This window comes from Babylonia areolata, chromosome 5 (assembly GCF_041734735.1).
Source record: "Babylonia areolata isolate BAREFJ2019XMU chromosome 5, ASM4173473v1, whole genome shotgun sequence".
Lineage (NCBI taxonomy): Eukaryota > Metazoa > Mollusca > Gastropoda > Neogastropoda > Buccinidae > Babylonia > Babylonia areolata.
The window spans coordinates 52,598,944-52,606,443 of NC_134880.1; the positions used below are offsets into that span (position 1 = coordinate 52,598,944).

At 45.6% G+C, this 7,500-nt stretch overlaps 1 protein-coding gene across 7 annotated transcripts in view; it reads right to left on the reverse strand.

The window, feature by feature from the left end:
• Positions 1–7,500, reverse strand: part of LOC143282167 (uncharacterized) — a 179,993-nt gene that overhangs the window by 99,485 nt on the left and 73,008 nt on the right. For 6 of the 7 annotated variants that reach the window (XM_076587720.1, XM_076587728.1, XM_076587719.1 and 3 more), the window contains one exon: positions 6,497–6,626. The gene's annotated coding sequence lies outside the window, so the exon portion shown is untranslated. Of the gene's footprint in view, positions 1–5,536; positions 5,670–6,496; positions 6,627–7,500 lie in introns of all 7 variants that reach the window. The other variant, XM_076587725.1, reaches the window with a different exon arrangement.

The window sequence follows — 7,500 nt, forward strand, 5'->3', positions numbered from 1 at the left end:
AGTCCGTCGACTGCTAGTCAGCCAAACGCAATTTTTCTTCTTCTTTTTTTACACAATGACCTAGATTTTTTTCGTTTCTCTTCAGATCAATGGAAAGGTCCCAGGATTTGTATGATTTCGACGTTCCTTGCATCAACTGATACATCAGTTCGTATTAAAAGTGATTTTTTTTTTAACTGATCTTGTTTCAAACTATCTTTAATCAGCCAAAGATCAGTGAAACAGGTTCAGTATTTGTGTAACTTCTATGTTCCGTGGATCAGTGGATGTGCAATCAGTTTCAGTATCTGTAAAAAGTGATGTCCTTTTGTTCAGTCTTTGAGGTCTCGAAGTCAGGGAAAAGGGTTCGGCCTTTGTGCTCGGCATTAATCATAAAAGAAAAACTGGAAAAATAATACATTTCACAATAAAACACACACACACAACTCACTGACTTCCACGAAATTTGGCCAACCCGTGACAGCGCTCACAGCTGAGCTCTCCCACTCACATCTGACCTCAACCCAATGACCTTGACCCATGTCAAGGTCACAACAGTCTTATTTCACTGAGTCTGTACCCTGGTGGACAACTGAACAAGTGTCTCACTCGTCACGTGTGAGATGTGACTAGCCTGGCACTGATGGATGTGAGATACCAGAACATACCAGGAAAAGGGCTCACAAACCCTCCACTCCACCCCCACCCCCCCCCCCCAACCCTCACGCCCTGATGTAGAATATCAGAGTGTACAGGAGGTGAGAGATCTTCTCTTTGGCACCGACAAATGTGGAACATAAAAATGTACTGAAAACGGCGGACTCTCTGTGTGTGTCTCTCTCTGTCTCTCTCTCTCTCTCTCTCCCCATTAACGGAAGTGTAACATTTAACCGTACTAAAAAATGTCTGACTTCCCCCCCCTCACCCCACCTCCACCCCTTCTAACTGATGTGGAACAAGTAAATTAAATGTACTGAAAATGACGAATACCACCCCCTCGCCCCCCCCCCCCCCCACCCCCCTTCCTACACACACAACCCCCCGCCCCCGTTTACGGAAGTGGAACATTTAAATTTACTGAAAATGACGGACGGTTTTGTTTTTTTGTTTGTTTGTTTGTTTGTTCGGTTTTTCTTCTTCTTTTTCCACCTCGCCATTAGCAGATGTGGAATATCTAAATCTACTGAAAATGACGGACGTTTTTTTTCACTCGCCATTAACAGATGTGGAATATCTAAATCTACTGAAAATGACGGACGTTTTTTTTCACTCGCCATTAACAGATGTGGAATATCTAAATCTACTGAAAATGACGGACGTTTTTTTTCACTCGCCATTAACAGATGTGGAATATCTAAATCTACTGAAAATGACGGACGTTTTTTTCACTCGCCATTAACAGATGTGGAATATCTAAATCTACTGAAAATGACGGACGTTTTTTTTTCACTCGCCATTAACAGATGTGGAATATCTTAATTTACTTGAAATGGCGGATTCTTTTCTTTCCAATCAAAGGTGTTCAATGTCTCAATGTACTTGAAACAACGTACTTCTGTTGGGGCATCAAAATATAATGATCTACAGGAATGACAGACGACGGTCTTCTGATACGGATGAGTATAGAATATTAAAATGTACCGATAACACGGACTTTTTTCCTCCATCGATCTCTCTCTCTCTCTCTCTCTCTCTGCCCCCTCCCTCCCTCCTTTTGCAAGCAGATGTGGAACACCATACACAATAAAATAATTACTAGATATAAAATCACATATTCATGATAAAATGAATGTTGATTTTGACAGAAAACACGATACTGCTGAAATCATAATCGTATTAAAAGAACTCTTTTTTTGGGGGGGTGGGGGGGTGGGGTGGGGGGCGGTAGAGTGTAGGGGGGGGGGGGGGACATCAAAGAATGTCACTGAGTAAAAGCCAAAAGTGTTCGGTTCACTGACTGCTAATTGATGTTGCAGCAGTGGCTTCAATGAAAGTGCTGTGTCTGTGATGTCACTTGAAAGACCATACGTGACAAATTTTGTCTGTCGTTTGTTTAATTTGTATAATAAATTAACTGTCCAAATGACCTAAGCTGAAAATTAATTAATTGTCTTTGTGCTTCCGCGAGCAGTTCTTTGAGCTTCTGTATTATTTCTCCTTCCCTCTCTCTCTCTCTTTGAATGTGTATCATGAGTGTATGGGTGTGCGCGCCGTGTGTGTGTGTGTGTGTGTGTGTGTGTGTGTGTGAACCCGTCCCAGCTGGAATATTCTGCACTTACCGAGAATGCAGGCATGTGATCAACTGACTGTACGCGTCACAAACTAGTGTAATGATAGTTGTGTGTTTTTACCTGGTTCAACTCACACGGCCCCAACCCCTCCGGAACAACGAAACCTTCACAACACCAAGACTCCGGCACTGGGCCCTATTAACAGGTCGTCACAGGCAACTCTACCGGCTCTGAACTGTGAACTGGGATACTGGGGAGGAAGATCGTGGTGGGTGAAGGGTCATGTGTCACGTTCCAATTGGTGGTGTGTGTCCATCGAGATCGATGATGACCATCGTTGTCATCCAGCTGAGGGATGGGGGGAGGGTGGTGGGGGTGGGGGGTGGGGGATGCTCATGAATCTATCTGTGAGTGCGCAGATGGCTGAATAGTCCAATCTGCGCACGAAATGTTCGCTGACAGTTGGGGCAGACAAAGACAGGCATATCATTGTCAGGGAGCTTATTTGCCCGTGACTTTCTGGCCTGCCTCTTCTGAACAGCTGCAGCAGTCCTGTTGGCCTCGCACAACTTGGCACTTTTGTGCACAGCAGCGCGCCATTTGTCACGGTCCGCTGCAGATTCCTCCCAGGAGTCAGGGTTGATATCAAACGCTTTCAGAGAGACTTTCAGAGTATCTCTGAAGCGCTTCTTCTGACCTCCACGTTCCAATTAACTTCAGGTAATTGTACATACAACAATGGTCATCCAAGGAAAGTGGGGAGGAGAAAATGGATTTTTCTACCACTGAACTGACGCTACCAAAACGGACGTCAAGATGACATGGCTACAGATATTGACAGTTCTTTTTGTTTTATTGTATTATATCTCACATTTTCCTCTTCCTTTTTTTTTTCCCGTGGAGAGGTGTGGGGGGGGGGGGTGCGTGGGGGGGTTGGGGTTGAACTTGATGTTCTGTGTCCGTAACGCTGACCCTTTCACAGTCACTGTTCGTGCTCCATCTCAGTATAGAGTTAAACCGAGAGTCGATTTCATTGTATTTCTTTTATGACATTTCCAAATAAAAATACCGTTTGAACCAATCAGAAACGCCGTACATACAGTAGTACCGTGCTGAGAGCAGTCAGCGGGAACCAACGAACAACTGTCTCATTGTGTACTGGTTAACTAACAGGTACCGGGTTCGTTACATGGTTCAACTGAAACTGCGATCATTATCTTCAAAGCAATCCTCTTCAAAGCACAAACGTTCACTTCTCAGCTCGGTACTAACCACGTGAAGTCGTATAACTTTGGACAAGTTCATGCGGTCTTGCTCCCTGTGTGTGTGTGTGTGTGTGTGTGTGTGTGTGTGTGTGTGTGTGTGTGTGTGTGTGTGTATGCGTGTGTGTGTGTGTGTGTGTGTGTGTGTGTGTGTGTGTGTGTCAGTGTGTGTGTGTGTGTATGTATGTTGTATGTGTGTGTGTGTGTGTGTGTGTGTGTGTGTGTGTGTGTGTGTGTGTATGTGTCTGTGGAGGGTGTGTGTGTGTGTGTGGAGGGGGTGGTGGGGACAGAAGAAGGAGAGCTGGAGAGAGGAAGAGAAAGACAAGTTTCAGTTTCAGTTTCAGTAGCTCAAGGAGGCGTCACCGCGTTCGGACAAATCCATATACGCTACACCACATCTGCCAAGCAGATGCCTGACCAGCAGCGTAACCCAACGCGCTTAGTCAGGCCTTGAGAGAGAGAGAGAGAAAGACAAAGCAACAAAGAGAGACACAGACACAGAGAGCGCGTGCGTGCAGGGGTATGTAGTAGGATACATACGCTTCCGCCCCCACCCCCCACCCATACCCACCACCCTCACTCACAATCTTTAAGCACGTGTCAGACGACGATGATTCATCTCACTGTCAGCTTGTAACCGATAAATTTGATAAAAATAAAAAAAAGACTTTGAAAGATAGTCAGTTATTTCACGTCGCAGACCACGAGAAAGAGAGAGAAAAAAAATGAAGGTGCTCAGAAACTATCACAGGTATGCTGGTGAAATACTACGTATTTCGTGACGTGAGAGTGAAGTTTGAAAGAGAGAGAGAGAGAAGAAGAAGGAGAAAAAGAAGAAAAGGGCCAGTACAATCTACTGCAGGTGAAACAGATCTTGATTGATGCACAAACCCATCCCGATGCAATGGTCTCTAAATCAACCTTGTCTTATACTTCGTCGTGCTTTCAAGAATCTTCTTCAACTCCATTAAAGTCTCCTGCGTGTTACATTAAAAGTTCTTTGTGCTTGGTAGGTTTGTTTTGTTGTTGTTGTTGTTGTTGTTGTGTTTTAACATGGAGGCAGGTTAGGAAGTAAGTCTGAATAATGTACTACCAATTATTGTATTCAGCGGGCATTCTTTTCTCGTAGCGGCTAATTCCTTTGACTAATTGATGAATAGAATTTAGGAGAGAGTGAGACAGACAGAGACAGACAGAGAGGCTATTGTAACCAAAGTGTGGAAATGCTGCATTACCAGTTCCCTTCGCTGACTGGTTCAATCAAGAGAAAATATGTGAAGTAAGTCAACGACAGTCGATCATATCAGACAACTGGAAAAGAAAGGTTCTTTGACGAGGTGTGTGTGTGTGTGTGTGTGTGTGTGTGTGTGTGTGTGTGTGTGTGTGTGTGTGTGTGTGTAGGTTGACCACTGCATCGACAGAAAGACGTTCCTCAATTCATCAACGCCCACATCCTTTCACCAAAGCTCGCTGTCGGTCCGGTGTTGATGATATCATTATATATCCTATTCAGTTTTAACACTTTCGCATTTCATGGGAGGCCAAAAGGCGCTTTGAGCTTGTAGTAGTCTGGAATACTGCGCTAAACGAGTGCCATTTATCAACATCTTTTATCATCCAAATCGACGTCATGTCAACAAAGCGCGCTGTCTATTTGGTGCAGACAATATTATATCTATTCAGTTCTTTGGTTCTCGTTTTTCTTGGTAGGCCAAAAAGGCGCTTTGAGCTTGCAGTAGTCTGGAATACTGCGCTAAACAAGTGCTGCTTATCAGTATCATTATCACTATCATCCCCATCGACGTCGTTATCGAAAAAAACAAAAACAAAAAAAACAACAACACGAAAACTGATGGTGGCGAAACAATATGACGTCAACGCTGCTGCACGTGGGCTGTCCAATGAGTTATCAAATCATCACACCAGCAGCAGTGTGTTATGCGGATGAAACTTTAAAAAAAACCCAAAAAAAAAGAAACAAAAAAAAACACCAACATCATCATCATCATCCCTTCGCAGCTCATCACCCTAGTCCCCCCACACACACCCCCCCTTCACCCTCACCCTCTCCTCGTCTCTTCCACCCTCTTCCGCTGAGCGTGAGCGATCAAAAGAGGAGCCGCCGGAACTACGTCACCAGCTTGCGTCGTGAAACAGGAAGCTGCGCGGTGACAACCGGTAAATCGGTGACAGTTGCCTGCCATGAAAAAGCCAATTACGTTAGCAGCCTTTTTTTTTTTTTTCTTTCTTTTTTTTAATGTTGTTTTGTTTGTGTTGTTTGTGGGTGTTAGGTTTTCTTTAATGTTGTTGTTTTCGAGAAGGTAGAATTTCGCTGAACGCGTTATGTAACGCTGTTGTTTTCTTCTTGGAAGTGGACAGGGTTAGAAAAAGCCCTCTGACGATGGAGAGATATATAGCTGTCGATAGATAACTCTCAAATTATTCACGTCAATGTTCCCATCTCTCTCTCAGTATGTATAAATACATATATATATATATATATATATATATATATATATATCGTAAAATTACGTGATGTCGGTAATAATTACTATTGAAACAGATACAACAAAAACAAAGAATCCTATTGAGCTGATCTGTACACTTTTATTTGACATGTCATCTCTCTCTCTCTCTCTCTTCTCGCTCTCTATTACTCCCTCCCCTATCTCTCTCTCTCTTCCCTCCCTCCCCCCTCTCTCCCTCCATCCCCTTTCTCTCTCTCTCCCCCCCCCCCCATCTCTCCCTCGATCCCCCCCCTCTCTCTCTCCCCTCTCTCTCTCACTTCCTATCTCTCTCCCTCCATCCCCCTCCCCTCTCTCTCTCTGTCCCTTCCACGCCCCTCTCTCTCCGTCCCCCACCTCTCTCTCTCTCTCTCCCTCTCTCCCTCCCCCATCTCTCTCTCTGTCTCTCCCAGCCCCCTCTCTGTCTCCTTCCCCCCTCTCTCTCACTCTCTCCCTCCCCCCCCCCATCTCTCTCTCTCTCTCCCCTCATCTCTCTCTCTTTCTCTCTCTCGTCCCTAACCTCGCTCCCTGGTCACTTGAACTTGGTTACTTGGGTCTTTCCGCAGAGTGGACGTGTGTAAGTGCCACCCCCACACACACTCGAGGGCCGCTGCCAGGGCGTCTGTGGCGGACGTCAGCCTATGGTCTGCCTGAAAAGAAAGAAAGAAAAGAAAAAAAATCATCACCACCATCAGCATGGAATCACGTCATTTCCCTTGTAGGTTTACGACAACAGCGGGTTTTGTCACTGTTTAGAGCCATTTATAACTCGGTGGGTGGGTCGGTGTGTGCGTGTGTGTGTGTGTAGTGCGTGTGTGTGTGTGTGTGTAGTGCGTGTGTATGTGAGTGTGTAGTGTGTGCGTGTGTGTGTGTGTGTGTGTGTGTTGTGAGTGTGTAGTGTGTGTGTGTGTGTGTGTGTGTGGTGTGGTGTGGTGTGGTGTGGTGTGGTGTGGTGTGGTGTGTGTGCGTGTGCGTGTGTGTGCGTGCGCGTGTGTGTGCGTCAACCGAAAGAAACGTGGAGGAAACAAGTAAAAATAACAATCTATCAAAATAACGTGGTAAAGATCTGAGAGACGGACACAGATAGACGTCTCGACAGACTACCAGACAGACAGACAGACAGAAACACACACACACACACACACACAGGGAGACAGACAGACAAGAGAAAGAGAAGGAGAAGGGGCGGGAGATTAGAGAGCTAGAGAGAGAGAGACAGGCAGACAGAGAGACAGAGGGGGGGGGGGGGGGGGTGGAGATATATGAAATCCTCCACGAAACACAAACATCATCCTCACCATCATAACAATAACAGCCGCCTTCACTCACTCATCTATCCCCCACCCACCCCAAACCACACACACTCCTGCCATCTTCAAAAGTGTTGACGCTTGAAACCCATCATACAGGAAGACACCCACACACCCCACCCCACCCCACATGAACACGTATCATCCTACAGGATGGCACCATCCAATCCTGATGGCAGCGCATTAAACCCCCTCCCCCCACTCTCACCACGTC